Consider the following 17,843-nt stretch of genomic DNA (forward strand, 5'->3'; position numbering starts at 1 on the left):
ACCTTTTTTTTTTTTTTTTTTTTTCCCTATAAACACAGTTCTCCCCATCTGCCTCCTGATTCTAGAATTTCAATGTCATCTGTAAGGCCCTGTCACCTCAGGCAGGGTCTGCTCCTGGGGATCTCTGTGCACCCAGAGAGAGCCCAGGAGCTGCAGTCTGGGTCCTAAACTTGTCTTGGCTCACTGAGCTGAATAAAGCTATTCATAAAGGCAAAAAAAATCAGGTGCAAGTGGCTGAAGGCTTGGGGATTAATGAAGCATTTGGAAGGGAAAGCAGCAGAGTTTTGTCAAGGCTGCCCTGGACAGCTGGGGAGGGGCACAGATGCCCTCAGGTTGCTGCTGCCTCTGGCAGCAATGACAGCAAGAACCAGAACCTTGTCCTCCTCCACCCTGGTCACTCACTGTCCCCTGCTTCAGTTTCACATCTTCTACAAAAAGCAGGAAAGGCCCCTCGTTCACTTCTGTCAGGTACTAACAAATATTTATTCATGCTTCATTATGTAGCTAGGTCAGTGTAAATACTTCGGTTTCTAAGGATGGCAACAATCATTCTTTCTCAGAAGAAATACCAAAATCTCCATTTAGACTGGGTCTTACATAAATCCTCTCTCTCTGGGTTTATACTGTTGAAGAATGAATGCAAGGGACAGCAGAATTATACCTCCTTGCTTTCCTATTGCCAACACTGCAGTATTTCAGACAGAGCAGTTTTCTGTGAGAAGCATTTCCTCTTTTATTTCAAAGCCTGATGCCAGGCTTGAAGCAACACTGTGGCTGCCAGCACATCTCACAGCCACTTTGGCCAAACAATATCTGCCAGAGGGGAGAAAATCTCACTGAGGCTTCAGGCACAACTCTGTGACAACAATAGAGCAATTAACTTTTGAAACCAACCATTTCAATCCATGCATAACTAGAGGAGGAGAAACCTTGCACCTGCATTATCTGCTGCATCCTTGAACCAAGACACGCAAGTGTTTTAAACTTTGTGAATTAAGATTAGACTACAGAAGACACAGCTGATCCAATGGAGAAGAGATTCTGCTTCACACTAATATGTTACTTGTGATTCCTGTCAAGGCTGTGGGAAGGAAAATCTCTGAAAAATCATGTCTTCCTTAGAAATTTTGACATTGTGAAAAGCACAGTAGCAGTGCCTTTTGAAGTTTTGCTCTCAGTGGGCTTCCCATGTGTCTAGGCTATAGTACAGCAAGGCTCCTGGACACAGGCTTCACAATTTTGGGATCTCCACTGAGGCTGGGAGCATGGAGCAAGAGGGAAAGAGGCCAAAGGCAGCTCTGTTTCCTTCAGATCACAGAATTCTCTGTGCCAGCTGCCTTCCACCCAGAGCAATGAGAGGCCCAAGACAAAAGTATTGGTGTAAGTTGAGAAAATTTCTGAAGCACTTCAGGGGTGTCTTTGGTTTAACCCACCAGATACACTGGAAAAGGAAAGGAAAATGAAATCCACAGCTTGTGGGTGCTCTTAAAGCTGATGTTAGTCCTCCACAGCCTCGAGCATGTTCTTACTACTACTCTATATTATGTTTTACAGTTTCAGAAAATTGTGAACAAAATGGTTTTTGGCTTGTTTGTTTTTCCATATATCAAAGGCAAAGCTTCTCCCTTTGCTTCCATTGAATCTCAAACTGACAAGGCTGCTCTTCTTTAACAAATCATAAAGCACCTTATCCTGCCAAGACATCTTTGTTTGTGCACCAGCCACATCAAATGCAGTTAGTGCAGGGCTGGGAATGCTGTTTATTAGTTAACCACAGCTGCAGAACTAGCAGATGGAGCAGAGCACATTTTTGTTGAAGATCAGAAAAGTAATGACTACTGTTCTTTTCTTTTTCATTTTTAATCTGTCACTGCTTCACGATGGAGTTGCAGATTTCGTTAGAGACTTCATAGACTGGTGCAGAAACCACTGTATCCATTACATTTAATTACTCCCCCATTTGTTTAAACAGTGAGTGATTTTGTTAAATTGAATTGTTTTCCTCTGCAGCTTATATGAGAAAGGGGCATTATAATTACAATCAGGTTGGCATTTTAAAGTTATAACATTTGTAAGCTACAGCAAAATTTTCCAAAGCCCTGTAGAAATTACATGCATATTTAAATGCCAACAAAATTTGCTCACATGCCACCTTTAAAAATTCTTTCTCAGTTCTGTGAGCTGGAACTGAGATCCCAGCTGAGGAGTAACAAATCAAAATGACTGAGTGGGCAGCAAAACCTGCATCCTCTGAGAGCCCCCAGAGCAGAGACAATGATGCACTGCCAAGGAGACAGCAGTAGGACTGGGGCTGCTCACTGTTACTTGGAACAATTCCCCCTGGCTTTACTAAAAGCAACAAGCAGAACAATAAACAAGAAATCAGAATTTTTAGTCTTTTCATTTCTAGCAGCCTGCCCAATGAAGCAAGTGTGCTACCATTGGTCTTACCAGGATTTCAGGTCATACCACTTCTCTTACACTGATGAAGATCTCCTTGTGTTTCCAGCCTTGCACTGAACCTTCCACACCTCCAGCTTCCATAACCACACCTAAAGCTTCAAAAAATCCAGACCTGAGGATCTGATCAGCCTACAGCTTCCTCAGGGACTGATCTGGTGACAGGATCCAAGGGAATGGCATGAAGCTGTGTCAGGGCAGGTTTAGGCTAGATATTAGGAAAAGGTTTTTCACCCAGAGGGTGGTGGAGCACTGAACAGGCTCCCCAGAGAAGTGGTCATGGTTAATCAAACCTATTGCCACATCCTGCAATGGATGTAAATCAAGTTTATGGTCTACATGAAGAAATGAGCTTTGTCAGGGCTCTTGCTACAAAACACATCAGTAAAAATGTTAATTCCATGAAGGACAGAAGATCTGCTCTTCTGCAAGTGAAAGTGGGGATGAGCAAAAGGAGTAACTGTGTGAAGTAATTTTTCACTAAGGCTAGCAGAAAAGTGGGGTGATAAGAAACAGTTTTTTTCTGATTGATATATCAAAAGAGCTTGGGGTGCTCTATTGCACTGGTCAGGGGAGGTGAAGATGCCATAAGCCTCTCTCTCCCAGAATTACCCCAAAATGTCCCTTTAAGCTCACAGCAAGACTACAGATGTGTTCCTGCACCAACTAAATGTTCCTCCATGACAAGAGAAACCTTTGCTGTCCATTTAAAGAAGCTTTAGCCAGCACCAAATAAAGTCCCTTCTCCTCAATAAGATAATGTTTAGTTCAGGTTCCTTCCATGAGTAGCATTTTGCAACCTGAGTGTATTTCTCTGCTTGAAGGTACTGATATCCTGAAGAAAAATGGGAGAGGTTTCCCAGACTCAGAATTACTAGGAGCTGCTAGGATTGAGGCAGTGAAACCAAGGCTCTGAATGCACAGAATCAGACTCTGCCAGCAAACTGCTGCTCTGTGCTGTCCTAGGGATGCTCAAACCCAGCCCAGGCAGTCACATAACCAGAGGCAAGATTTCTTTGCTGTGAAAAATAACTTGCCTGCACCTCTGGCCTACAATGCATGGCTTATATCCAATATTAATGTGCTGTTGATGTGAAGATTCACACCAATGATAGCCATAAAAAAAGGTGGATCTTTTATCACCTGATGGATTTGAAGGAAGAATGATTCCTCCAGTCTCTCTCTGCCAGGCTTTCCCCCTCACCATGCCTCTGATGTGCACATTGCAGCTGAGCCAAGTCAGGCATGGAGCACCACAGCTGCCAAAACAGTTAATTTTAATTAATTCCACAAACCAACTAAGGCAGCCCTGTGGGAATCCAGGGCTTCCCTCTGGCTGCCCTGGCAGGTCTGGGACCCTGGCAGGGGTCAGGAACCCCCCTGGACAGAGCCCCCAGAGACACTGGCTCTGATCTCTGTCCATGGAAAAGAGTTTTCAATCTTACAGGATGAATTACAAGCCCTGAGTGTTTGATAGAAGTAATAAGTGTGGCACAGGTGCAAAAGTAAAATTTTAGGATTCTAGATTAGGGGTCCAAAGGGGACAAGCTGGAGGAAATTGGGTGTGCCTTGTCCTTTTTCTCCTTCTTCATGCCCTCCATGTCTCACTGTGGTGTTGGCATTTTTCTGTTGGTTCAGGCTGGGGACACACTGTCCAACATAGGTGACAGATATTGGCACATTATTGTCAATCCAGCCCAGGGAGTTTCTGGTATTTAATGTTTGTCACATCCCACTGAGGGCAGAGCCCCACACGCTGCCCTGCAGGACAGAGCTGGGCAGGGCAGCAGAACATGTGAGAGATAAACAGAATAAACAACCTGGAACCAGCACAGACCAATTATGGCTTCTGCTTTGGCAGGGGGCTGAAAGACAGACTTTTTACAACCTCAGAATCATCAATACCACAGATTCTGACACAGCCCCACTTTAAGAGTAGGGGAAATGCTGAGGATGAAATCCTGCAACAGTGTTCCAAATACAGGTTTAGAGGTTTAGCCAGGTAGTTTTTACATCAAATAAATTTTCCTGAATAGCAGCTGGATGATCTCTTTGCTCTGTAGAACCTGGGGATGAAAAACTCACTAGAAGGTTGAACCCATGCATCTCTCTGAGATTATTTCTTGCAGGAAGATGAAGCTGTCTTCAGCATCAAAAAAGAAGAAAACAGCATTAGAGTCAAAATATTCTTTGAAGACTCACAGAATTCAGACACAGTGAATTCCTTCTGTTTCTCCTCCTCATGACCACATTTGTCACAGACACACTCAGCCTACATCTCTCTGGATACTAATCTCTGTGGTGTGATTTTGGTTTACATTCTAGCAACATGTCCTCAGGAGATATGTCTAACCTTGACTAAACCAAAGGAGTCCAAAAAATCAGTGGATCTACATCCAACTGATAAAAAATTCTACATTTTTCTTCCCACAGACTACTTGCAATTGCCACCCACTTTCTAACCTTTCCTGTTTTGAATCAAAAAGAGAACACAGTAGTCAGAGAATTGAATTACAAAGTAGTGAAATAAGTCAGAAAACTGCACAGCATCAGTCAGAACAGAACATTGCCTGTGACACAGGAGATTTTTGATGCCCCATTTTCATGACAAAAAAATGTGCAATCCTAGTGCCACCCAAAGTTTTCACAATGCACTGGTGAACTGACTGCAATAATGTGTGCTGGGCACTTCACCTGTCCTCAGATTGGACTTCACAAAAAGGGCCATAGCAATTCTGCCAGAAGGAAATTGTTCTTTCTGAAACAAGCACATATGCAGCAGAGGACAAATCCCTTCCATGTAGAAATCTGTAAACAATGAACCCAAATCAGTCAGTTTAAAACTATTTGTGTTTTACTTCTATGTCTAATAGGATCCCAAGTGTCTGTACAAGCTGGATTTATCAGTTTAAAGCATCTTTAACTCAGGAATTCTAGAAATCAATCAAAAACTAACTCAGTCTCTAGGGCAGATAAATCTTAGAGGACATTTACGGAACTCTGTGCTCTTGAAATAAAATCATCTTATATATCCACATGCCAAAATGGGCCACCATGTATCCACATTTAATAAGGTCTTGGTAGAAAGCTGGCATAGGAATATTTTCCAATTAAGATATTTAGGTGTATCTTTATCCAATACAGATAAACATACATCAGATATTTATATCAGGTATAGTTATAGCAGAGAAACACACAGTAGAATTTATTAAATGATCCCACTAAAAGTTTTATAACTGCACAGTGTTATGTACATGCCATGCACAGCCTGAACACAAGAGATTATCAACACATTCTCTATAAGTGTCATTTTAAATTTGAAAATAATTACTGGCACTACACTTTATATGATTTTAAATAATTTAGGACATCATCTAAAACTTCAGTGCCCTCTTAAAAGTTATAGCTCCAGTAATTTCTGATTCATAAAAAAACATCTGAAGGCTTTATTATGCTTTGGGCTCCTGAATACGAAGAATTTCTCCTTGCAGAAAGACTTAAAGGGTGAATAAGGATGAATAAGAGATATGAATAAGGGTGAATAAGGATGAATAAGAGATGTCTTATTTATTGACTTACAGAAGTATTTGTAAAATACAGTTGGCTGCACTGATTGTAGATATGTCAGATTATTATTGTCAGAGGCACCCCCAGACCTCCAGGTTAAGAAGGGCTAATGTATTTCTAAATTTCCAGATGTACTTCTTAGCACTTATGCATGCTTTTGGCTACTTGGAATTGCTGTCAGAGAAGGGAATCCTTGAAGGAGCAGTGTGGTCTTCCACAGAGCCCAGATCAATGGCTCTGGGAAGGGAACCTCTGATCCTCTCACAGGATCAGTGGCAGATGCTTGGCTAATTTGCTCCTGAAAACCTCCCACAAGAGAGTTTCTCATCTCCTCAAAGCTGGTTTTGCCTTGTTTTGCTTCCCCACATTTCTGATGTGCAGGCTACCCTGGGATTCACCAGAAGGATGAGCAGCACTGGGGAACATCTCTCACATCATGCTGCCTCCTCCCCTCTGCTGGTGCTGCCAAGGTCACGCTGAGTACAGACACCTGGGAGAGAACAGCATCCAAAACCCTTCACAAAAAACTGCATTTTAAAGACTCTTTCACAGGAGACATTTCCAGGAGGTCAGAACTCTTGCCAGTGGAACCCCAAAACGCAGCCCCTCAGAATGACACATACCCCTGGGGAGTGCCAGACAGGGAGTGCATAATCCGTGCTCAGGGAAGTCAATGCTCATTGAGGCAATTAAATATCATGCTTTATATTGCTGTCACTTGTAATTTAGTTACACTGGAAATGAAGAATGGGTTGTCTATGCAATTGCTATCATAAACGTCACCGAAGGATTCACAATAAAACACTAAGTTGCCATTATCTCAGTGGCAGGTCTGTCCTCTCACAGAGCAGTAAGTAATAACTCTTTCACATTTGCAAAAGAAAGCAATATTTGCACTGCAAGGATGTGTCCTGTTAGTTTGAAAATAATGTCAATAAGGTGCTCTCCTTAGAAACATCTCCACCATGCAATTGTTTCCCAATCACAATTCATTTACTCGAGGACTGCACTCTGCTAGAGAGTGGGAATGATCCTGCTCTCATAATTACTGCTCCTATGTGCAAACATTGACAGCTCAGAGGCAATTCTGGCTGATTTAGCCAAGTGAAAGGTTAATGCTTGGGAGCTGCAGCCAGAATATTTCTTCCAGCAGGAAGACATTCAGTGTGCAATAAAACCTTCTCCCCAGCTCCTGTCGAGCCCTTGTGCCAGGGCTTTGCTAAGCATGGCTTCAGAGAGACAGAAGAGCTGAGACACAGGGACAGGAGCCTCCCTGGATCATCCAGTCCTGGCACTGCACAACAAAACACCCCAGGAACCTGCACAGTGAAAATCTCCAACAGCTCTGTGCTGAAATCTCCCTTTCTGTGCTGAAATGCACCTTCCTGGCACTGCAGCAAGAGGGATTCGAGATAAAAATAATTACATTTTGTCCACTCCAAGAGGAATTTCAGAGACAAGCTATTTTATCAATTATTGGTTTGGGTTTTTTTTTTAATCTGTGGCCTCAAAAGCAGCACTCTTACAGTAACAAGGCAGTTACTGAGCACTGGTTTACACTTTTCAAGATGCTTCATTGAAGGAAAAGCACTCAAGGGAGTCAAGTTACAAATTTCTTGGTGGACAGTTATTGATCTTTCTCAACTTTTAAGGTCATCATTGGAAGATACAGGGTATTTATCATGTCTGAAACATACTAGAGAAAAAGACTATATTGAGTGATTTAAAAAAAAAAACAAAAACAAAACAAGTTCTTGTACTGTCCCAGAGTAGAAATAAATTGAATCAACAGCTACGTAGACAGTCAGGTTATATCTCACACACACACTGGCAGCCCTCCCATATCACCTGGTGCAGGTACAGAGTTATTCACATTCACCCTGGAGCTACAGTCACACAAGACCCACACTGAATTTCAGAAATTAGAAATTTCTTCTTAGAAATACAGTCCTGTCCTTTGGGAGGTGCAGGATCCATTGGGATTTCATTCTAATCAACATTACTTCAGGCAACAGGAGATCTGTGGTGTCCCACCTGTGATGGTTTGGAGGGGACTGATCTTTGGAGAACATGATCCAGTCCTTAAAAACCCTTTGTATGGTGTCTCACACTGAGAAACCAAAAATGGATAGAGCTTAACACTCCTTATTCCCAGGCTGCATCTTGAAAGACAGAGGCTAAATCACATCTTGCCTTGGGAAGTTAATTCAGGCTGTTGTAAACCAAAATAAACAAGCGTAGAGGTCTAATATTTTGCTGTGTTTATTGAAATTCTCAGCATCTTTCCAAGGAGGTGATGCTCTCCTTTGATAAAAGGCAACTTTAATTGCAATAGGTGTTAGGAGGCTGTCTGGTGTATCAATTGCTGCATGCTTCTCCAGTGAGATGAAGTGAAGGGAATTAAAGCTGCTAATGATCATGTACATGAATACATTAGCAAACAACTAAGATAGTCCTCATGTGCATGTGCTGCAGCACAGCTGTCAGCAAAATGAGCATTATTTTATTTTTTTTAACAGTAGCCCTATTTACTCTGCCATCAGGCCAGTATTTTTTTATCATTCTTCCATAGCCACTGATAATTACCTAATATATTTTGTAAACTGCAAGTCTGTTTTCAGAGCAGAAAAGGCACTTAGGCACAGATTGACTCCAATTGGCTTCGCTGGCTGCTCCACAGAGGAACAGCCATCATATGACTTTTAATCTCCTATGAAACAAAATGATTAAACTGTCAATATCAGATTGAGCCACCATGACGGCCACCCTGATGGAATGGTGCCTCCACACTGCTCCTAATAATATGTATGCAAGGAATAGATTTTTCTTTATAATGCATGTAATTAGAATACAGGACAAAATGTTCTGTTCAAATTCATGACATGCACAACTAATAGAGAAGGAGAGAATGAGGCCCTTGGCTATTTATTTGCATGAAAAGGCTCTAATATAGGATATACTTTAGAGAAATTAGTTTTTAATCGAGGTGACTGGATGAGATTTTAACCCTGAACTGGTTTTGAGCTGACCTGGGAGAATTTATGCAGTCATAAAAGTGATGCCCTGGAAGCCAGATGGGTGTCACTTTTTCATTAATTTTTGAATATCTTGTGCAGTCAAGGGGAGCAGAAAATCAGACTTTTTAGAGGCTCACCTGATGTGAATTTGCTCTGGTGAGACTGAAGAAAAAAAAAAAGCAGATAGAAAATTTTAGAAGGAATGTATTCTTTGTAAATTTGGGCGTTGGAGGAGTTAGGTACATTGATTCAGCAGTGATTCCCCCTGCTTGACCTGTATGAAAGCAAAACCTACAGCTGTAGCTTTCTATGAATACATTAAGTAGGGCAAGTTACTCTCCCAGCACAAGTCTATTACAGACACTATTGCTCTGCAAATTTAACATAACTGATCCAACAAGTCCTTGAAGGAGCATTTCAGAACACAACTGCTGCTTAAACAGCACTGCTCATTTAATGGCTGACAGAGGAAATTTGTGGGTTTTACTGTAGATTTTGTATTAGGTCAGGGCACACATCTCTGATCCCCTGGGAAAAAGAAACTTTGAGAACACCTGAAAAGGACCTGCAGCTCCACCACCTCAAACCTTGATGAATCAGAGCTAACAGCATGAAGTGGGGACAACAATAATTTCTGCTGTGTCAGACCATTAAACAATTGCTCATTTGGCATCTTATTAGCAACTATCAGCTTGAGTCAGATCCTTCAAGTCATTTTATACAAAAGCAATATTTTAAATAATCAGCAGAGACTTGGGAGGCACCCCAGTCATTGCTGGTGGTGTTTGAGGTGCTGCCTGACCCTGGGCATGCATCAGGGCTGGGATTTTTTTCTTCCCTGCTCCTTTCCTCCCAGCAGTGCAATCAAACTCCAGAAGAAACTCAGACACCACCAATTCTAGAAATTCAGCATCTCACCCTTGGGAGTCCACAGCACAGGGCTGGCCACCACTGGAACCAGCAGCCAAACATTTCAGACAGGGAAGGAGCAGCCTAACAAGCACAGAAACCTCACAGTGGTGAAGGACATGGAGACATAAATTATTACTCTAAAAGTCAACCCATTAATTAGGGAGAATGCATAATTTCTTTCTGGTTTTAGGCTTTGAGGAGGGCAGAGAAGAAAAAACCTTTGATGAGTGGGGAAAGGCAAGGGCAAAGTGTCTTCTGGTGGCTTAATGAAGAGGTCACAGCAGCAGGGGGAAGGCAGGGTTTGTGTGCAGATGAAAAGGGTGTTTGTGTGAGCAGGCCAGAGCCATTTCGGACTTTGTCTAAGTTTTGGGCAGTTCCACAGACAATCTGTCCACAAATTTCTGTGCTAATTGCTAAATCTACCTTTTTGGGGGAAGCTCAGCTTCCAGTGTATACCATTACTAAAAATTAATAAAATTCTTTACAATATTTGTCTCTTACTGGAAACTCTTCCAAGTCAAGTTCTCCTGGAGGCTCATATAATTTAATGCTTTCACATATGACTGTCCAGAAAAGTGTGTCAGTGCTCATTCCCTTTCCATACTTTATCTTCCAGCATTGCCAAGAGCTTTTGTAAACATACTTATTTTTTATCTTGGAAAATAAAAGCTAATAAATATAATTAGAGAAGATAATGCGATGATTGATTCCTCATAACATCAGAGAAGAAAGGTGAGTCCTGAAAGCATTTTATCCTTCTTGGAGAATTGAGTCAAGTCTTAAATAAGAAAACAAACACATATAAAGGACCTAAAAAATAACCATGAAAGAAAGATAAAGACTCTTCCCCTGATACTTTGAGCAGTTGTGAAGAGAAGGAATAAAACTGAAGTGCAGAATATTGAAACTATGTGAACTCAGAGGGAAAAAAAAAGGGGGGGAAATAAAAAGAAAAAAGGAAAATACCTGCAATATATGTTGTTCAGGCATTGTGAGACCTATGACTACCAAGAGCAAGGCTGACTTATTTCAGAGAGCCCCTTAAAACAGCATCCAGCTCTGCAAGCTGCCTTTCTGGAGTTCAGCTTTTTATAAAAGGCAACCCTTGAAAACTCAGTGGGGCTGAGTTCCATCACCTGGGGAACTCAGAGCTGACATCAGCAAAGGGTCCTTGACACCTTTGACAATATCTTTGTATCTGGTGACTGTTTGTTCCCAGGTCAGTGCTCACCCTCTGCTGCTCTGGAGAAGAAATGTAAAAAAACCCAACAAAGTTACTCGTGAGCAAATCCAAATACTGTGCAGAAACTCGTGGGCATTCCCCTCTAACCACATGTGCTGTCCCAGCCTGGGAAAAGTGGCATCCTGGATGGAGAAAAAATATCTCCTGATTGCTGTGAAACCCAGAAGCAGCAGCTCTGTGAGCAGCTCGAGGCTTTCCTAAGTGCTGAGCACATCTGCACAGCACCTGGCACATCTGGTAATTTCCTGCAGTGATCATGCTTGGGCCGCTTGACACAGCTGGATTTTTGTGTTTCTCTTCTATAATTCCATGATCTTGGCTGTTGAAAATGGGAAATGCAGACAGAAAGGCTTTTGGAGGATGGTAATGAGGAGCCATAAATGCTTTGCTAGTACAGTTCATACATTCCTTGTATCCCCAGCTTCCTTCGTGAGCTAATTACTATTCAGGCTCATGTTTTGGTTTCTGAGCAGTTGGGAAACTTGTTGGAAGGTGTATGCTGAAGCTACACTGTCTCATTATGCGACTTGCTTCCTCAGTTGGAAAAATCATCTCTGACAAGCCACTTTCCTGGGTGCAGAGCTCAAAAGACGCCAAGAGGCTTGGGGCTCGATGAAAGGTATTTGATGCCAATTGCATTTGACATATGCGGGTTTGATATGTTCCTGGCTTCTAAGTGATGCCAAAAATGCAGTTTATGAGAATAATATAAAGGCAGAGGACAGAGATCTAACCTCCTTCAGATAATTGCTCTGAGTTGTTGCAAGGTGACCTTCATCCCCACACAGACAGCTTGTTGGTGAGAGTGCAAAAACATTTATCTCTCCCAATTTTCTGTGGGCACATCAAAAACAGCCTGTGCTGCTAAAAAAAGCCATCTCTGACCCTGTGTCTGCTGTGCAGGTGGGTGAGATGGTGGCCTTTATCCAGGCACATAGGAGCTGTCCTCTGGCTTCCCAAAGAGTCACTGTCTGGGTGGCTTCCTAATCCCCTTGGTACAACAAAAAATTTGGTTTGTAAGGAGAGAGACCTGCAGCATGAAACCTTCCAAAGGTGTAAATCCAGCTCTCCTGTCAGCCTTGTCCTTCTGTCAGGCAGCTGTCTGGGATCTGGGCACTGACAAACAGGTGCTGGTGGCCACCACAGATCCCTTTTCCTCAAACAAACAGGGATGGAGGCTGTGAGAGGTGGATCCTGCAGAGCCCCACTCCTGAGTGCACCCCCTTTCAGAGGGGTGATTCCCCCAGCTGAGTGCTGAATTGCACCATGCCCTGGTTATAATTAAACTCCAGGTGAGGCAGGGCACAACAACATGAAAGCACTGGGTGCCTGTGTGCTGAGCTGGGACAGACACACAGCACCAGCAAGGGCTCCATTTCCCTGGCCTGCCAGCCCCCAGGGCTGAGGAAACACTCTGGAAAAGGCATGGAAGCGGACATTGGATCTACCTAATTCCATAATATCATTTGTCTGCTCAGGAGACATCTTCCCTGCCTGCCCTGTGCCAGCAGCACCCTGCCAAACATTCAGGGCAGAGCACATGATCTCAAAACCATTGCCCAATGTGATCCCAAAACCATTGCACAGCATAATCCCAAAACCATTGCCCAGCATGATCCCAAAACCATTGCCTGACATGATCCCAAAACCATTGCCATGCCTGCAAGGGACAGGGAAGGATCCCCAGCTCTCTCCTGCCTGCAGGGCTCCATCCTCCTGGGCAGCCAGCAGAGCTCAGTCCCTGTTGTCACTGTGAAACGTAAACTTTAAGGAATTTAGAGATTTTAGAGGAGCTAAGATTTTAGTTAGAAATAAGCCTTACTAGAGTTAATTAAAATAATAATAATAAATGAGTAGGACTTGATGAAGTTAGGAGTTAGTAGTTAACTAATAATTGATTGCTTGTCAGCACAATATTTAGCTGGGTTTATAATGAAGAATACACAAACTGACAAATTGCTTTTAAGAAATAAGACAATTGTGGGCCTCCTCTGTTCTGAAACAAATTGAGCACAAGGAATGGGAGTTCTACCAAGAGTTCATTTGTCATATTTGCATTGAAAAGGTAGAAAGGTCAGAAGGAGGAAGACTTCATTTACTTCCTCATTTTGGGACCCCTCCCTATGAAAAGGACCACTGACCCATTTCAAGGAACAAACTAGGCATGCTTAATAACTTTTGGAGTGATTAGCATACCAAGCGGGGAATGGGATGTACCAAAATTATGAACATGTATTTGTATTTTGGGTATTCAATGCTTGTATGGATAAAAGGACTCTGTAATCACCTGGACGCTGTGGTGTGGATCTGGGAGCCATCCCACACACAATAAACACACACTTTCTAACTTTAAACTGCTAGAGAGTTTTTGTCCGTCACAGTTGGATATCGGTACTAGATCAATATCCATATTTTTTAATAAATCAACTGGAGGGCTGGCTGCCACTTCAGCACCTCTCCTGCTCTGAGGAGAACCATGCAGGGAGCTTGAACCACCCTGGTGACAGCTCTCCAGCTGGGAGAGCAGCCTTGGGAATGTCCTGAGGAACTGGCATTGCCTGTTTCCACATCCCAGTCCCTCCCTGCTGAATTTGCCCTGCTGATTCCTCAGTTGCCTCCTCTCACAGCCCCTCCTGGGGCACCTGTGCCAGGGCAGGCTCAATCCCATGCTGGCAGGAGAGGACAGTGCCCAGCAATCACTCTTAAACTTTCTTCTGTGGCAGGAAAAGTGATCTCATCCCTTTGGATGAGGCCGAGGAAGGCCAAGGGCTCTGAGTTTGTACTGCCCACGCTGACCCAGCTGGGTGGACAGCTGGCACAGGCTGGGGCAGCACACAGAATCCTCCTGCCTGAATATTTGGATATTCCCACAGAATTTTGCTCCAAGGTAAAAAAAAAAAAGAGCTTTTCACACCAAGATCCTTAATGTAGAAATGAACAGGAAAAACAAGCTTCTCTTTTAGTGATTCACTTTCCTTGCTGTCACAGCAGCACAGAGCCACAAGTGAGGAATATTTAATGATGTCCTGTCTGGGCTGGGCAGCACTGAGAGCCCCAGAGCCACTCATCAGCACCAGGGGGGAAGAGAGACTGAGTCTGTGCCTGCCTCTGCTCACTGAGCATTTCCATAGGTGTTTTCCTTCTTCCAACACTCCAAGAGTGACCTCACCTCTCCCCAAATGTCATCAGCTGCAGTTTGCTCTCAGCAAATTGCTTTGCTGCTTAATGAGGGCAATTTCCATGCTTGCTTAGATTTTGCATCTCTTACTGTAGGGGCCAGAATTAATCTGCCCTTCCTTTGGGAAGAAAATACCTCCTGTACTTCCTCTGGGAAGAATATTTTCTGTCCTCCAGCTGTCCCTGCTCACCCAGAGCTGCCTGCTGAAAGCCCATCTTACCCTGGTGAGATGCAATTGTTCCCAGAAAAGACACAGCGAGTTTAAAGATGTCTTTGAAGCCTAGTTCACTCAAGAACTTTGGAAAATTGCTGCCCTAAATCTCACAGCTGGAAGTCAAGGATGAAGTCTGGATGTGGCTGGGATGGACCCACAGCTGCTTTTTAAAGCAAAGTGTAAATAGCACGGCACTCTTCAGAATCAAGCCCTGTACATGCCAGAAGTGGTACTGCATTCCAGGGATATTTTACTAAAATCTCCAGAACAGGAAATCTCTATTTTCTACAATAAAATTAAAAATTCTAGCCTGTTTTTACAAGCTGCAATTCCCAGCTATTCAAATTCATGTCTTTTACCCATCATTGCAGTACTTTATTGAGAATGTGTATACTTGTAAATGCTGTATATCATCCAACTGCTCAGATTTGGTTTGGGCTAGAAATTACATGTGCACATAATAAGACATAATCCTGGTTTGAGAGATGCAGACAGATAAATGGTAGGGTACAAAACTCCAAAGTGGAACTGCTACATACATTTTATTTATTTCACACGGGTCCTCCAGGAGCAACCCAGTTGGAAATGCAAACATCAAACCTCTAGATGACTTTGGAAAACACAGGCCAAAGAGAATGAGCAATTTGCCACAGACACACAGGGAATTTGCAGGAGCACCAAGAATGGGAGCAAGATATCTGAAGTGAAATTTAAAATGCTTGTCCTAACACTCTCCCTGGTACAACACTACACTGCTGATTCTCTGCTTTCTTCCTTAGGTATCTCATTCCAGCTTCTTTAATATCTTTTAATAACATTAAAAAGAAAGCAGGTGCTTCTATTTATGAGTAGGAAACTTAGAAGTTCACAAGAACAAAAAAAACAATGTGTGTTCCCAGGCACAGTAAGATTTCTGAGCAAGCCTTTTTTATTATTCAATTTAAACACAAGTAAAATATATAGCTGTTTCAGATTTGGTTCCTCTCTGAAACATGCCTTGTAAAACAATGTTTCTCTCCCCCTGTAATTCTGACTCCACAACACCAGTTTTATTTGCCAGGCCTGGCAAACAATGATCTATCCATCCATGTCATGCATATTATGTCAAATTTATTACGACAGCTATCCAGCATATTTCCTGTCAGGGTTTCATTCTTCCTACAGATTCTGCAAATGAGCAACAGTTTTAGTTACAAATGCCTCCCCATGAGGCAGCACTCCTGACAATAGAGCAGAACTTACTGTGTTTCTTGCAGAATTGTGACACCCATACAACCAATCATTGTGACACACTGCTGAGGAACACAGTTCTGCTCTGTGGTTGATATATTCCCAACTCAAAATGAACAGGAAGGATACTGGGAGTCATTCAAACCTTGATTAGTACTTGGCTGGGTCACTCATACATCTTCATGCCCCAACAGGAGAAGACAACCCAAAAAATCAGCTGCACACGGCCAAAGACCTGAACCTTGGGAGAAGTTTGACCACAGGACAAGGGATGTTTGTGGAAACATGAATATCAATCATGGAGCAAACCATGGAGCAGAGAGAGCTGCAAGGTGTTCCTGACAAATGGTGGCAGTGCTAATGAGTGTCTGGAGTAAACGATTCTGTTCCCTTTTGTTGGAAATCACTGAGAGCTTTGTTAGCTCTGGCCACCAAAGCTTTAGCACCTGCTGAGAGTGAGACTCACTGACTCACATGCAGGTAGATAAATGAACTGGGGTTCATTTGGACAGGAAAATGCCTTGTCTGGTTCTTCCCATCTGGGGAAGCACCCAGTGCCAGTGGAACTTCATTTTCAAACAGAAAATGAAATTCAGTCCCTGCTTTGCAAATTCTTGGCTAAGAAACATTGCAGAGACCAGCTCTGAGCTGCATCAGAAATAAAAGAACCGTCCCAGCAGCCCCCAACAACACTTACAGTCTTCTCCTTCCTGCTCACAGCAATTCTTCCCTTTCTGTGCCCAGGAAACCCAGCCACGGTCTCACTTCTCCTTTGGTTTTGCCTGCAGAGGAGCCTGGAGCCAGCCCTGGCCACTCCTCTCTGCTGAAGGCTGCTGGACAGCTTTGCCCAGGCACCAGGCAAGGCAAGAAATGCTTGGGAAAAGCTGGTTGTGCTTTTGCAGGAGGATTTCCCCATCCTTTCAACACAGCAAACCTCCATGCAAATTGTACCAACCCTGGAATTTCTGTTGGCAGAGGTTCAGCAGGGGGCTGCATGCTTGGGAGCATTATTGTCCATTCCAGACTCTGCTGCTCTGACAATCTGTGTCTCACAAAGAGCACAGAAATGCTGCATTATCAGCATCAGAGCCAAAGAGGATTAATGTGATTAGTCATAAATGGTCTGAGAAAAACTCATTTTGGAGTTTAGAGGAGTTCTGTTGGAGAACTGGCAAGTGCAAAGATATTGAACATCCAGTAACCATTTAACCTAGTGTGCCAACATTATTCTGCTTTGGAAGTTTATACCAGCAACTGAAAAAAGCTAGATTTAAATAGCTGTCAGAGAAAATGAAAAGGCTTCACAGCTCTAAAGATCTGAAGAAAAAAAATGCAACCACTAAGGGTATTTTTTAAATCATGGAAAAATGACATTGAATAAGCTAACAATGGTGAATTTCATACAGCAGTAAATAGGAATATCACTCTTCAGTCCTGGGTTTTACAAAAGAAACCAATGTCACTTGGCAGATAGCAAACTGAGGTACAAAGAAATAGAAAGGGGTTTTGTCCTGGTACCTCAGGAGAGCAGCTGGGAGCCAGAAACAAAGGGCAGGTGTGGGCAGGACCCCAGTGCCTCTCCTATGAGCAGCACTGCCCATCCACACAGCTCTGCAGCTGCTGCTGCTGCCCAGGAGCACAGCAGAGCCCAGGGCTGAAGGGGATGAAGAGGATGAAGAGGATGAGCCCCTCCCCTGCCATGGCATGGGGTGAGCCCCCAGCTCTGGTCCCACTCCCTCCCTCCCTCCTCAGAGCCAGCCTGCAGGGTCAGCCACGCCAGGCTAACACTGGCCAACCCAGCCACAGGGCAGCAGTGATGTTATCTCCCAAATCCCAGCTCTCTCAGGACCTGGAGCAGATGTTCAGCTCACTGGGTAGTCCCTGAGCCCTGTGGATGTGCTTTGAGGGATGCCAGAGCACACAGAGTGGGCACAGCTTAAACTGTGGAGAGGACTCCTGTTGCTATTCTGTTGGGTACACAGAAGCTTGGTAAGTTTAAAAGAGAAAAATACTCAATTTTAT

Source organism: Lonchura striata, chromosome 12 (assembly GCF_046129695.1).
Source record: "Lonchura striata isolate bLonStr1 chromosome 12, bLonStr1.mat, whole genome shotgun sequence".
NCBI lineage: Eukaryota > Metazoa > Chordata > Aves > Passeriformes > Estrildidae > Lonchura > Lonchura striata.